Here is a 15944-nt window from a genome sequence, read left to right as displayed (position 1 = left end):
AAAAAAAAAAAAAAAGTAGAAAAACGTGAATCTGCAGAATAAGAGCAACACCAAGCCAAACCAGAGTTCTCATAGCAGCCATCTCTCCACAGAGATTCCTTCCTCGTCTCTGCTACCATATGCAGAGTGTGATGGCCAGTGGCCCCACAGTGCCACAGCCCAAGTCTGGAAGCCATGACCCATGATAATTACTTTAATTCCTTCCCTTTGAACCTGTAAATATAGGTCAGGATTTTCAGTTAGTTACAAAGGCCTCCCTGTCAGCAAGGGCCACAGGTTCATACAGGAAGGTGGGGCACCTTCCCACCCCACTTCACTGCTGATCGGCGATGCCTCACTCCCCCTTCAGCTTGAGAACGGATGTGGCGAGCCAGCCTTGTGTGTGAACGAACACAGCACGGGTAATGACTTTACAGTTCTTTACAGTTCTCTCCGTTCTCACAGAAAAGGTGTCAGTGACACCAGAAGCACTCAGAGAGCTGGGGAATAAACTTTGGCCATTAGGTCTAAGTATTTCTTCCCCTTCCACTGAGAGCTGGGGGCCGTGGCTGAGGCATCGCACAGGCTATTTCTGGGCACCCATCTTTCCCCTCCCTGCTGCATTTCGTTCATTGTGTTTGAGCTCTTTCCTATCTGTGGCCTTTAAATCTCCACCAATCTGCCAGGCGCCACTCAGCACAGAAGGGGGGGGGAGGCAGACTCGGAGAGGGAGAGATCTGAACCCCTAAAAATAGCCCTGCCGAGTACGTCTGTTTTCCTGACACAGACGGTTCATTGTTAGACTCTGACACGCCAGCTCACCCTCCCTCCCCACCCCTCAGCATACTCTCTTTCCTCTCCTGCCCCTCTCCGGCCCAGTTTCCTGTCTACTCCCATCTCTGTGGCCAAAGCTGGAGTGTATTGTGAAGCCAAAGGCTGGTGTGGAGTCTTTTGTTTCTCTGAGTACATTTTGGACCACAGACTATGGGGTTGGTCCTTGTCACAGGGCACCTACCACTCTTGGTTCCTAATTTCACCCATTCCCAGCCACATGAGCCCTGCCTCCTCAGCTCTCACCTCCCTTTTTGCCTTCCATAGGACCTTCTTGACCTACATCCTGCCATACCTTGTCCTGTATGTCTCTGCCCCGTGCAACTGTTTTGTCAGCTACTTTGCAGGTGCCAGCACCTCGGGTACAAACAAACGGGGCACCCCACACATGCTACCAAGTCTCCTTGCTGCTGGCTGCCTGTCCATGACATGACAGTGTAACCACGGATACAACAGCCCTTTGCCCAGAAGCTTCCAGTTATGAGCCTGCACGACGATGTGATAGCAGCCACATTGTAGAAGGCAGCCAGAAGAGAGCAAATGGAACACCCCTTCTACCAGAGAAGTACCCTTCTCCTGCTTTGCAGCTTGGGGCATAGGGCCAGAGGACTAGATGTAGTCACTGACATTTTGGGAGCAGACTGTTCTCCCAGTCCCAAGCAGACCCACCTATTCCACCTGCTTGGTTATTGTCCCAGGTGCAGCGAAGTCTGAGGTACATAAGACATGGCACTTAGGGACAAGGCTCAGTGGTGGATTTGGCAGTGCTGGGTTAACAGTTGGACTCAAAGATCTCAAAGGTCTTTTCCAACCTAAATTATTCTAAGTAGGCTGATATAACATGATATTCAGTACTGACCATACGGAGCACAACTACAAAATATGCAACTGTTTTTAAGCAGATTGCCTTCTCTCACTGTTCACAGCCCTTTCAGAGATGTCTCGCATACAGGAAACAGGATGAGGAACATATCTCCATTCCCTTATTCAGAGCATAAACTTGTTTGAACCATGACATCTGCCTAATTCTGTGTTTGTCCAGCATCTAGCACAGAGGATCTCTAATTCTTGACTGGAGACTCCAACTGTTCGTTATTTAAACAACATAAAGACCATTTTAGAAAGGCTTTATGTGTAAAACTCTATTGATGGCTCGGTAATATATGATAGTATTGTAAAACAAACATTCAGAGAAAGAAAATCTATCGGACAAGCCACACAGCTAGCAAAAGCTTCCTTCATCTCAGAGGCATGGTCTGAACCTCCTCCTGGCATCTTACCAGTGGGATGACCCATTTGGTGAGGCAGGAAGACCACAAACCTTCCCCGATGGAGACATTCCAAAGTCACACAGGCCTTTTTGAGAGCATCCTGCCAGCAATTTTTTGGATAACTTCGAAGAGACAGCTGGCAACTTTATGCTGAATACAAGCAAGGTAGTGTGTCACAGAGGTGATTTCTTCAACACATTGCCTCACTGTAAATAACAACAATAAGGATTCCCACCAAACCAGGAAATGGTTTTGCCTGCTTTTTTCCACCTGATCAGCTAACCAAAGAGGCCCACAGAAATTAAGCAACTTTCTTAAAACTACATTGTGACTGCATAGCGCAGCAAAAAGCCCCATCAACTACACCTATGAACACAGGGAATGTCTTAACCATAAGCCCATTTCTTCTCATGTCTTACCAGCCTGTGAATACAAGTGATAATCAGAATTCTCAAGCACAGACAGGTTCTCTAGGAGCTGAGAAAACTCAGTTGGGGAAGATCTATCTACCCCTTGCTTTGTCACTATGTGGCAGCTTTACTACCACAGCCTGAGAGATAGAAGGAGAGTTTCAAGTATCAATCTCTTCCTCCACATTTGCAACCTGCTGGTTTTGGTGCAGTTTCCACTGCCCTTTAGCCTAAAAACACTGGTCTAAGAGTAATGAAAAATCTGTTGAGCCGGAGGCCTGTAATACAAAAAAAAAAAGAAACTGCTTAGTCTCTCATATTCTCAGTTCTGCCAAACAACAGCATTGGTAGCACTCTGTAAAAGACCCCACATGTATAATTTCTGATTAGCCCAGCTCACCACCACTCAGAGGACACTGACACCAGCACCCACTTCGCTGCCTGTATTTCCACTTCCAAATGTGCCTCTCTTATCATCCGTTCTGCTAATCATGTTGCCATGGGAGAAGGAAGTTGTAGGTTAACCTAACTGCATAAAAACAGCAGCCTTGCATTATTTTAATGGTGATTCAAGGTTAAGGGCTAAGAATCAATCTCTATTATAAGAACTAACCTGGAAGGGAGAAAAGAAGTGGGTTTAGGGGTTCACGCCAGCAATCATCCATTTTGGTCACTTTCTGTAGAAGATAAGGGCTGTTTCATAATAATCTTTTTTTGTTGGAAATAAAACCCCCAACAAATAGCTCAGGGGATGCTTACTATTTTAGAGATAAAAGCTAGCCTGTTACATGCTATTTTTAAAAGTCACTTAAAACCTGACTTCTTTTATTCTGAGGTCTTCTCTTGATCACTTGCATGAATCATCTTTTGTATGAGAGACTTATCTTGTTTTAGCACAAGCTTTCAACTAAGATTCCTTTCATTGTGCCTGAACATCCAGCACAAGGATGAGTTCCTATGAAGAATCACCAGCTATGATGGTGGTCTTCAGCTAGCACAGTCTGCTGCTTCACACCTTCTCTCGTTCTCTGACAGGTCAAAGGATGATTTGGTGGCAGGAAAAGGGGAAGAGAGGAAATACAAGTTTGCAAAAGCCACATGTCCTCTCTGTAAACACCTCTAACAAGAGGGCTGGCAGCTGTGAGGGGTAGAGAGTGCTGGCAGCTGTGTCAGGCAAGGCCAGGTGTTCCTGCAAGTGGCAGGCTCTGGCACATTTGTTGCTTCTTATTTCTGCTTGTTGAGCTAAATCCCTGTAGGAAATGCACTGGTGGGTCTGCACAAATGATCTCCTATTGTCTTCTCTGCAAGGCTGATCATATCCCCTCTTCCTTCTAGGCTTTTTCTTCCTGCCTCACGCCACATCTCTCTTCATGGTCAGGCATGCCCCTAGGTGAAGTGGAAAAACAACTTGCTTTTCTACTGTACTCTCAAATGCTGAAGGTACTGAGCAGGAAAATCAGCTCTGTGGGGAAATTCCTTCTGCCTGAGATTTGAGTGTCCCCTTGCTCAGGATGTGTAAAATTAAAGCTCTCCATATGGTCCCTCAGGAAAAGCCACGTTTCTCCTTTAACATTTCCTTACCTGTGCCCTGGCTGTTCTAGTGGGCTGTGTTTTCTATGGGGATACGCCCAGTTACAGAGGATGTTTTTAAGCTTATTTAGCACACTTGTTTTCTCTTTTCCTCTGCTTTCAGAAATGTCAACAGCTCTGCAGTGCTGTCAGCAAAATTATTTAGTTTGAATCCTACTGAGTCTCAACACCTCCAGGCAAAGGTGGCACAAAGTTATCTTCTTTCCATCATAGGTCGAAAGGGCTTGGCTTGCCTTCATTCTGGCACCTCATTGTCTAAATCTGTAGTTCACATTATTTCCTGACTCATGCTGAAGTTATACTGGGTGTAAATTATAGCAGAAAGTACTCAAAAGACTTCAGGCTGGAACCAGTTATATTCTCTCTGTGCTTTGCAATTACTTACTCAGCTTAACAGGCTGCTTTCAACTTTTATGGCTAGTGTAGCATTGTTGTAGCTGGCCAACAGGACTGGGACATCTAGAGAGCCCTCTCCTGTGTAACTGGGGTGCCTACAGCAGAACTGGTGTCTTTGCTGTAGACTAGCAGAGCGGGTTTGTCATCTTTAGAGTAAGCTTTGGCGAAGAAGCCTGGCTCCCTAATGCTGCCCTGCTATATTTAGACCCTCTTCTGGTGTGCCCACCCAGTGCTGTTCCCCTTGTTTGTTTCCTCCCAAACAATGAGACCTGAAAGAATTGCTTGGAAAGGGGCCAATGCTCTTGCAAATGAAACTGTCAGGCAGCCAAGCTTTGCAAGGGCCCCTTGTAACATACTGTACTGGGAAATGGGAAGCGATTGTGCCTCTTCACTTCAACCTCCACCATGGGCTTTTTCCCCATGCTAAGAGCTCTGTGGTGTGGCCCTGCCCTAGGGACTGTCTTTGAAGAGGTGTCAGAAGACACGGGGGGAATGCCAAGAGGCAACAAATCAGGATGGCAAGGAGCAATGTAAGATCTGCTCTGTGTTCTCCCTCACCCCTAATCCTGTATTCCTGCCAGAGTGCATTTTACCAGCAGGTTGTTCCTGGAAAGCTTTTGCTATCTCTACCCTGATTGTAGTAGAGGCTGTTCATGTACATATAGGGTTACAGGTGTGGCCAGATGCCCTTCTCCCTCACCCCATTGCTCTTTTCTGTGCTCTTGTGGTGTTTGGCCACCGTTCTCTGCAATGGCAGCACTGTAAGGGGAGAGAAAAAGCAGCCCCAGCCCTACTGGTGTGCAGAGCAAGAACCACATTAAGATTACTTTTGCTTGTTTTAAACAAATGGAGCCAAATTAAAAAACGAAGAGGGGGAGAAAACAAACAAACAAACAAGCAAGCAAACAAAAAAGCCATACATAGAGAAGAGAGAATGAGAAGAGGTTTCTTTTAAGACTGAAAGGTCTGCCTGATCCACAGCAGCCTAAATCATGAGAGCCTGGAAATCACAGATTTGCATCCAAAATAGATTTGTTCTATTACCTTAAGTTCCAAATTTGCTGCTTCTTCTGGCCCTCTGAGCCTAAATATCTCTAGCCAGAAAAGGACATGTGTATCCCTGAGGGAGCTTCCAGGAACATCCTTCCACTGGATCAGGTTTGGGTTCTCCTTCAGACCCACAAGGACTAGAGAGGTTTTTTTGAGGGGGAGGGGCGGGGGGGTGGGGGGTAAATAGATATGTAAAAAAATAGACACCAACATTTCTTACGGGTGGGTAAGAAAGGCGCTGAGTACCAGAATGACAGAAAAATTTAGGGAAAGAGAAAGATCACGTAGGAAAGTATCTGCCCAAACCACACAGACATCTGCTAGTCCTGCCTGAGAAGAGGGGTATAAACGTCTTGTGAGGAGGAGGGCAGGAGTGCATGTGACCCCAGTGCCATGCTCACACTCCACTGATCACCCCATACACAGCTCTCTGGCAAATTTAAGAGATGCTGGGACAAATCCTATGGTTTGAGTTATAGTTATATAGCATCTTTTTGTAACAATACCAAGTATTTCCAACTTGAAAATGGAACCAACTTTTTAAAACAGCTTAGGAGAATGCATGCTGTCAGGAAGAATGCGGCTGGGGCAAAAGTAAGTAGATAATGATATTTTGACACCATGGGCACACAACACTGATTCATGGGCTTTATAGGACGGCAGTCTCAGGAAGAAACTGTAGATGAATGGAGGGTACAGGGAACAACTCAAGTGCTACAACTCAAATTTCACACGTAAATCAGTGAAAGGGAGAAATTAATGCAGCAAGGAGAGGCTGTATTTCAGACTGACCCCTAGCAGGCAGAGTCTATAGGATATGGCAAGCAAGACCCTACATTGTTGCACTTCAGCATATCATAGAAGACAATTTGAGTAACTCAAAGGTCCCTAATAAAACTGAGTCAATTTGGAATGGCCTTTGTCATAGGAGATCAGGGAGTTATTAGAAAACCCAATATGTGTTGGGTTTTCTGGGTTGTAATATTATTGTCACACATAGCAACTGTCTTAAAATCCCAGCTCCTGGTGTCAGGGGGTTTCTTGTAAGACTCTCAGATTTCAGTATAAACCACTACCAAAAAAGCTACAGCCATCATTAGTGTACAGAGAAATTTTAAAGATGGAAACCCTAAAAACTTAGAAAATTTTGGATGTCAAGCTGAGAAACAAAGGCCTGTCTCTATAGCAGCTCCTGATGAGTGCACACAGGCTGGACAAGAAATCTGTGATCTCAGTTTGCGTTGCAGTAGAGAAGGAGGTTATTTCATACTTGCTGTTTATTGCAGAACACATATCCACTGTGCTCAGTAACTAAAGATCATTTATGGAGCCTTAACAGTCAACAGGAAATTATATTTGCATTTTGCCAAATCCCTTTATCATTATGCCATTTTGAAAAGAGCTGTTCATCTATTTCAGTGGTTGCTTAGGAGACGTGAGAGGGATTGGTCTGCAGCCATATCCTTTTCTGACTCTCCAAGACAGTGCTGCAGCCCCTTACCTATAAGAAAGCTACAGGGCAACTGCTTAAATGGCCAAGGAGATTTTACCCTTGGGATCCTTTTGTGACCTGTTGTGGAAGCACAGTGGAAGAAGTCCTGAGCTCCAGCTGAACATAAAACAGAAAAGGTTGCCAGCAGGGAGAATCAGGAGAAGAAGGTGGATTAATGACATCCTGAGAAGCTCAGGGAGGGCAGTGAAATGGCTGCTGAGGTGGTACTAATTGTTTGAGGAACATACAACAAAAACCTGCATTTGGTGATCTCAGAACGGGTCCTGTTCTGAGAGGAGCCTCTTGCTGAAACTTCTGTTTAAATGTGAAGTGAGTAGGAGCAATGAGAGGACTGCTAGGGGTGCAATCATAGCTGGTTTGGGGTTTTTTTAATTGTGTTTTTAGCTTTTAAGTTAAATGGACCTTCCTTTTGGAAAATGAAGCTGAGAAATCAATGGGAAGTTTTGACACAGTGTAGTAAAGGCCTAATCTCACACCAGCAAAGTGAGGTAAGTCACCAGTGAAAAGACTAGAAAAAGTTTGCAGAAGTCCAAGATCTCCTTTCCCTACAATTTGCGGCCTTTTCTGGAAGTTCTGGGAGGTTTTCCTAAATTTATTCATTATTTATTATCCTTTTGATTCAATAACTACTGCTCTTACAGCACTACAAAGTCCATAGCAAGTTGGAAAACCAAGGAAGACTAGATTTTTTTTCTTTGGTCTCACTGTGAGGCTGGAAAGGCTGAGATCTATTAGCTCTAAAACCTTGTGAGACATGAACCAAAAAGAAACAATTCAATTCACACCTACAGATACTATGTCCTTACCTTGCTAAATCAGTTTTATCAGCTTCTCTGTCCTGCACAACTACTGGGTAGCTCCACTATCAAATAAAAAGTAGAATTAAAATGCTGTCTTTCTGCATCTTAATCGAATTCCAATTCTTATCCAAAAATAGCTTGACACAAATCAAAATTTTAAAAAATATATCATGTAAATAAGCAAAACCATTTGCTATTTTCTAACATAAGTAAATGCAAATTATGGATTTGAATAAATGTGAGCAATTAGATTGTTCTATTTACATGTGCAGAGAGCCCAGTCTAGCAAAAAGTTACTAAATTTAGAGGAAAGGCTATATTTAGTTTCAAATCAGGATGTTTTAATTACCAGCTAACAGGAAGCAACCTTTTTAGTTCAGTTTTGTTTTGTTTTCTGGTAATTTTTATGGAGTTTCAGAAATAACTATAAATATGAAGCGTAATTAAAATAGATTACACCAATCATCCTTTTTTTGCTATCTGATATTTTTAAAGCACACCGTCTCAAACAGACATAATCATATATCAGCCATGTGGAAACTACAAATGCTTTTCTAAGATACCCCAGTTTGTGCCAACTTACAATTGTCTCCCTTTTAAACTCTCTAGGCTCCCCACAAATGAGTTGGAGCTGGATCATCTCTTTTCAGTTTAGCCTTTGCAATAAGTAACATAATTTCTCATGTGTTTGCTGGTTTTGCTCATTCTTCATGGCCAGAGAAGAAGTAGATAGCAGTGGAGACCCCCAACACTCAGTGTGTGCTTAGCAGCCTCCAAAAAAAGAAAAAAAATTACAAAACATCCCTTTTTCTGTTCACTCTAGGCTAACACTAGCTCCTGCTTATTACAGGCATGTGAAACCACAGCCACTCAGTACCTGAGGGTTATAAACACTTTTTGAACTCACTGTGAAGTGCCACTGTGCCTGAGTACAGCTCTTGCATCAGGGATAGTTATTTCCAGAAGACCTTGGAGAGTCTGTCACCTCTATCAGTCCTCCTGCTCTGCCCTTTCCGGGTACAATGTTTCCGATACTTCAGCTTTTCATGCCGTCCTTGGGTTCCCAGGGCCCGTTTGGAGCCTGCAGAACAATAGCAATTGCTGGAAATATGGAATGAGAGAAAAGAAAACATCTTGGTAAAACACTCACACACTGGGAGTAGGATATAAAAATAAGATGTGACAGCTCAGCTCTAGGGCCCCAGGATCTATAGGTTGTGGATAAAAACGGCTTCTATTTTTCTTCTAGAGTCTTACCTCTTGTTGTGCTTCTGAAAATGCCAATAAGGAGACAGATCCTCTTTGTCATCTCTCCTAGGGAGTACCTTCCTCCTGTGCCAATACCATCATACCTTCTATTACTGAAAACCATTCTGGATCCTTCTCCCTCCTTTTATTTGGCTCCTAATCTCAGTGAATAGTTTTGCAATGAATTGTTTATTCAGCAAATCTCACTTCTTTTTCTACTTTTGGAGTAACCCAGAGAAGATTGAAATTTCCTCAGGTTCTTTATTATGTTATGCTGTCTGGCAGGTTTTCTGCAGTTTCTTCCTCTCATCCATGGATTGGCCATGAACTTTGACTAGCTATGTTTTCAGGCCCTTGGGCCAGCTGTGACGAGTGAGACTGCATGGCCTGAGAAAAATCAAGAACACAGTCACATGCCAATGTTTGATTGCAAAAAGATCATCATTATTACTTTCAGGTGCTGTTAACTTTTACACCTGTATCTTCCACTTAAGGAGGATGCTGAAGGGCAAAAAATTTAAGTATAAGACTGCGTGCCATCGAAGGGGAATAACTTTTTCCTTATATTCAGAACAGTATATAGCCTCAGATATAAAATTCAGAGAGAGAAATGACGACTGAGAAATTATATTGTCAAGCTGCCAAAAGCTGTTTCATTTCATTGCTATCCTGGGGCACCCTGGTGGTCTCCATGTCCCCTGATAATTTGTTGTTTGGTTGCTGGAGGCAACTCTTTAGGCAAGTGGAGCAGGTAGTGATAACAGGGATAAACCCAAAATGCTCCTTCTTTTAAATACCGTGTGGGTGTGGGTTGCCGTAGTGAGGAAATCCCATGAAAGGATGTCCCAATGTTGGTGTAGTGGGAAGGAGGGCCCTTTGAAGGGACATACTGGTCTTGGCTGGCCTCTGCTGTTCTGTGCTGGCTGCACCTTGCTCTAATGAGGGCTTTGGTGCAAAGAGCAGGCTTGCTGCATGCTCCCATCATCCCTGAGCTCCTTCATCTACCTTCCCAGCAAGGGAAGGAGAGGCAGGGGCTTGGAGAGGAATAGCAGCATGGTTTCTTTGAACAGTCACTGTGCAAGAGTCAGAGCACTTTGTGGAAAAAGAAGAAAACAAGGGAGCTCCACCCTTTTACCACAGAAACGTCTCAACCACATCCCAAACCTCGGCTAGCTAGAGATTCCTTCCTCACATTGAGAAACGGAAAGGAAGCCAGGAGAAGTGGGATGTACAGGGACCCAGAGATATTTTTAAACGTGCTGGAGGTCTGATTGCATAGTTTTGGCCTGGTTTTGTTGGCACAAGGCCCTTTCTTTACTGGTTTGGATAGAGCACGCTTACTGAGGAGGCCCTCCTCATGAGTCAAGATGAAATTTTCTGGCTGGAGAGACAGCTTTGGGGACGAGTAACCAGACCCAGCAGCTTTCCTAACCGTGCTTGTTCTGCAGCCTGCTTTGTTAAGGAGACCCTCCTCTCAGACCTGCTGCTCCATGTAATTAAGCAGGACTGCCAAAGAGGACCTGCTGTGGGTCTTGACACAAGATCTTCAGGTGAGGACTTCAGGCCAAGACAGCCTTTCCTTCCCACACAGCTCTTTGGCTGTCCTACAGGCAGAGCCTCCATTCCCTGTGTGGGAGGCAGGCAGCCACCATGCCATGTTGGACAGACCCTCTGTCCTTACAGAGCTGTGCCTCGGGGCCTCTTACCAGCTTGCCAGCCACAAAAGAGGACCACAGGAGAAGGGAATTGAGGAGGAACTAATTAGGGACATGAGCCATGACTCAACTTTGCCCACTGAGTGTATGTGGAGAATGGGCAGGGAAAGAACTGTGGCTGTACTCAGGGAGGGAACTTGGGTTCCTTACACCTTTGAGAGGTGTAAGACACCACTGCTAAATGAGAAGGTCAAAACCAGATGATGAAATCCTCTTGATTAGGCTGTGGAGGGAGGCTCTGCACCCAGTATTCTTGATCACTCTTCATCCAGTGGGAGATGATGATGAGGAACGGGAGGCAGGAGAGGCCCAGACACTTCCCCACACATGGCTGATCTCAGCCCATGTCATGCTGTGGTGATGCTGTATGTTGTGGTGATGTGGGACATCCTGTGACACAACTTGTGACAAAGCCAAGAAAGTTTAAAAGTGCTAAAGAAGAAAAGCTTTGCTGTGTTTATTTTTGGTAGAAACAGGAAGGATGCTGGTGAGGCTAAAAAGAGTCCAAGCCATGTCCTTTCAGAAGCCTACACCTAACAAACTGTATTTTCCAACACATGGTAAAGGCAAGATCTCATCCTTTACGTAACAGATTTCATGGAGAAAGCGTTCAGTTAGATGGGAATTTCTTCACCTCCTGCTGAGAAACAACCCTGTCTGGGTGGTAAAAGAGCTGTCATTTAAACCTGAAGGTAACAACAAGAAGTACACATCTGAGAAATCAAACTTGTGGTAGGTAGGAGTTTAAACCTGTCCAGAGTAACAGTGCCACACAGGCCTTTCCTGAGGAAGGAAACACAGGACTTGTCATTAACACACTTCATTAGGGGCTTCAATGTGCAGCTCATCTGCAAGGGAGCACCTCCGTCACTTCCAAATTAAGCTACTTGAAGGAACAAGCTACTCTTGTGGGTCTTGTTGCATGCAGGGGAATCCTTGATCCAAATGCTGATCACAATTTTTGTGCTTCATGTACGAATGCTGCCAGAGCCACAATCCTAAGCTAAGGGCTCCTCAGTTTTTCTTACTGATTCTGGTTTTAAAGCAAGTAAAACTTGCCAAGAGGGAACAAAGGAATAATATAGCCTCACTTTCTGGTAAGTTAACTTTTCCCCCTATGGACCTATATTAATTTTGTCCTTTCATTAATGGTGCGAGCAGGTAGATTTGATTTTTGAACAAAATCACAGTTAGTAGCTGTTAGTAACACCTGATCCTGCCTCTCTCGGCAAAATACGCCTTTCGAAATCCCTGTGTCTGCAGTAACTAAAGCCCCTTAATTCAATCATTTGTCAACCATTTTCCTCTGAAATAAAATTGAAGTCTGCTCTGACGCAGTTGCTGCAGCAGGAGCAGCATGTAGGGCCTTCCATCACTTGACACCGGAGGCACTTGTGGGGGACACAGTTTGACATCTAGTGGCAACGTGCGGTATAATCCCAGAGCTGATACAGGGAGTACAAGGGTCACAGTCCGGCATCCAAGATGAGGGAGCATCATCCCCCCTTCATCCCAGTATATGTTTGTGTGCTGCCTGTACAGCCACACATCAGTGTTATGTGTCTTCATATCCTGCACTGCCTTTTGACTAAGGCAGAAAAACAGCTAAGAGGTAGACCCAGGTCACATTTCATCCAGAAAAGAAACATCTTTTAAGATTTGTGTTTTGATCTCTTTGCTTATGATCCCTTAGTTGGTTCATTGTGCAATAGCAGGAGGGTCTTAACACAAGTAAAGCATCAGAGGATGTGCAAATAGTTAATTCTGAAGTCTGGCAGGAGGAGGAGTTTAAATAAATTTGGGATATTTCAGCTTCAGGTTTGATTGGTGCCATTAATGATTGCAACCAGGAGAGTCTTGTGAAGCTGCTCTGCTGCTAGGAACTAAATAATGAATGCACTGATAGAACCGTCTTTATTAAAAGAAAATGCAGGGAAGAGCAAAATGTTTCTGGTGATTTGAGCAGCAGCCCAAAGTAACACTTCTGGAGGGTTACCAAACATTGAAATGTTTTTTATTTTTTTACTTCTCTACATTTTCTACAATCAGAATGGGAAAGTATCACTATCCCTTCAGAAACATGATTTTAGCCCAACCTATACTCAAAATCTGATGGGGAAATTGCCTGCTGTCAAAAGTTTAGCCAGTTTCTTAGCTTGGACTGCAAGGGTGAGCAGCTCCTTTGAACTTGCAAGATCTGCTTCTTCCCACTGAAAGCAACCTGTGCAGATAGAAAGTGGCCAGGCAGTTTCTCAGTCTGCCTGGAAACATTAGATTAATATGTATACAGGGATTAGTAACAATTTACAAGAGATTAATTTGGCCCGCTGTGTACAGCTGCTGAAACAAAAAGAATAAATGTTAATTAGAAAATATTTTAAGAGTTCTGAAGAATTTTCTTTTCTTGTCTCTTCTCTTCCTGTAGCTGCAGTCAAGTGCTCCTCAGGGCAAGAATTATCTCTATCTGTCAGGAGGGTGCCACAAACATTCGTGGCACGAGACAAACAGGATAGTGTTTCTTCTAGAAACAGGTACAACTACAGAAAGAGGAGAAAATCTAGCAATAACAGGAGCTTGGCCAGTGGCGTCTCTAGTGTTTTCTTGTTGGTGCTGATCTTGAAAGAAAATTTCGTGGTTGATATGCTTATGCATGTGTAATGTGATAGAGGTTTAAAGGAAGACTATCGAACAAGAACAGTGAAAGATTATTCATAATCAAGACATTACTCTCAACATGAAAGTATATAGAGTTCTTTTGAAGGGAGGGGGTGAAAAACAGGGTGGAAAGGCCATTACTTCATAAAAGACCTTGTAGCCCTCTCCTACACATCTCATCTTTGCAATCAGCCTGTGTAGCTGCATGTCCACCTCCAAGCCTGGGAACAGCCAGTGAAATCCCCGTTGAGGACTACTGCACAGGAATACAAACACAGAAAAACTCTAGAATTTTTAAGCATTCTTTAGAAAGTGTATGAATCTATGTTAACTCACTATAAGTACTCTTAACAAGTTTCCATGAATACATTTTTTTTTTAAATAACACATGAGTATTTTGGAGAGTGGCAACTCAGATGAACACAGAAAAGTCTGTATAGGAGAAAGTTGAAAAGATAATGGCCGTGTCTTTGGTCTCGCAACACAAATAACAACTAAATCTTCCTATCTTGTTGGCATCATCTTGGTAATAATAGTGATAACCAGTGCTGTTCTTCCTAATGATAGTGATAACCAGTGCTGTTCTTGCTTTGTATGGTATTGTCCCCTTAAACATCGGTTGCATTTTGCTGTGACTGTACATTATGTTAAAACAAAATGACAGGGAAAGTCTTCAGTGAAATTTATAAAATACTGGTGGGAATGGATGCTGCTGTCCCCTAGGTAAGAACTGTTCCGGTCTTGATCTTCAAAATAGAAGGATGAAGAAACAGGATTTTTGTCCCTATTTGTGGGAGTTCTTCCTTCCCTTTTCTCCTCCCATCCTGTCTCCTCTAACAGTTCTGCAGTCCTTTCATCTGGGAAGGTGAAATCCTGAGTACTCAGGTGAGTGCTGGCTTCTGCTGTACGGAGAGGGGATCCTGGTCCTGGTGTTTTACACCACAAATCTCTGAGCCTTAAGGGCATGCTGTATTCCCTGCACAATGTCAGCTCTCTCTTCTCTTGTTCCTCAGCACCTTGCTCTCTGTGCTCCCGTTCCTGCACCTTAAAACAAACATCAGTTCATTTGCTAGGGAGAAATGGCTGAAAGAAGACACATGCTTCAGTGTATTGGCTGATGCCCTTTTGCAGACACAACAGAGCAGGGACTACTGCAATCTGTCTCTGGGTACTGTTCCTATTTATCAGGAATGACTCTCCAGCTTAAAGCCTCCTGTTACTGCCTCAGTCCCTCTGAGCCCACAGAGGCCATGCAAGGCACAGAGCCAGGGAGACAGGGGACACAGCAGCCTGTGACCACTACCCACTGTGCTTACAGCAACCAGCAGGAGCCCCAGCATCGCCACAACTTAAACACAAAACAAAGAGCCCGGATAGACCTGCCTGTGTATTCCTGGGCAACAGTTTCCTTCACAACCCAGCTGTCACTTATTCTTTGCAGCAGTGCAGCTCAGAGGCAGAGCCCATGCAGAGGTACTGGAGGAGCAGAGCTTTCCCTGCCCTCTGGCAGGTGCCCTCCTTACACAATGCACTTGCAGAGCAAGTGCCATTCTTGTGCCAGCTGGGACCTGTGCCCACCACGTGCCTGGCCATCCTTCCCCTGGGGTACCATCCTGCGTCCTCTTTAAAGAACTAAACTGCAACAGCTCCAGGGCTGGAGCTCAAAATGTTTTTCCTGACAGATTTTCAAAGGAGATGTCAGGGGAGGATTCTTCTCCCCCAGCTGCGCAATGCCTACGTCAGACCTTAACATCTACAATATCTCTCTTTATGATCAGCCACAACGAACAGGCACTTGAAGGGCATGCTTCATCTCTTTTTGCTGACTATAAAGGAGGTCCACAATGATGAGCCTAGATGCAGACGTCTGCATTCAATCAAGGGAGGGAGATGCATTCTGTCCCAGTGCCCAAAATTTTTGGAAGCTCTAAACATTTAACCCCATTGCTTAACATTCAGAAATTATTCTGCATTTTTTAGGCTGAAAGCATTTCTCTCTTTTTTCTGGCAAGCTCATTCTTTCCCTTCTTGCACGCTTTATAAAAAAGGAATATCTTGGCATCATCTCAGACTAAAATGGTGGATGCTAGTTAATTGTCTAACAAAATTGATTGATTAATTTTTTATCCATCTATTTATAAAACTCTCTTAACGCTATGAAGTGCTATAGAAATGCCATGTTGTTTGTCAATAATTAATGAAGTAACATCTGGTGGGCACAAAGATGGACCACTGTCCCACAAATTAAGGTACACTGTGTTAACTTGAACTCTATTTTTAGGTGAGTGCAGCTCATTACAAGCCTTCACAGAACAGTTTTGCCTAAAGAATGGTCCTTACAGCTTTTATTGTTCATCTTGCTGCAGCTCAAATAAAATAGTAGCCCAACACTTTGTTTTCGTCGGGATTATTATAAATATTCTTCCCTCTTTCTCTATTCTGCTCAATTTCTGGAGCCACCCCAGCAACTGGGATACCTGGTCTCC

This window comes from Corvus hawaiiensis, chromosome 2, assembly GCF_020740725.1.
Source record: "Corvus hawaiiensis isolate bCorHaw1 chromosome 2, bCorHaw1.pri.cur, whole genome shotgun sequence".
Classification (NCBI taxonomy): domain Eukaryota; kingdom Metazoa; phylum Chordata; class Aves; order Passeriformes; family Corvidae; genus Corvus; species Corvus hawaiiensis.
The sequence above is the reverse complement of the archived record's forward strand: the minus strand, read 5'-3'. Positions refer to the sequence as shown.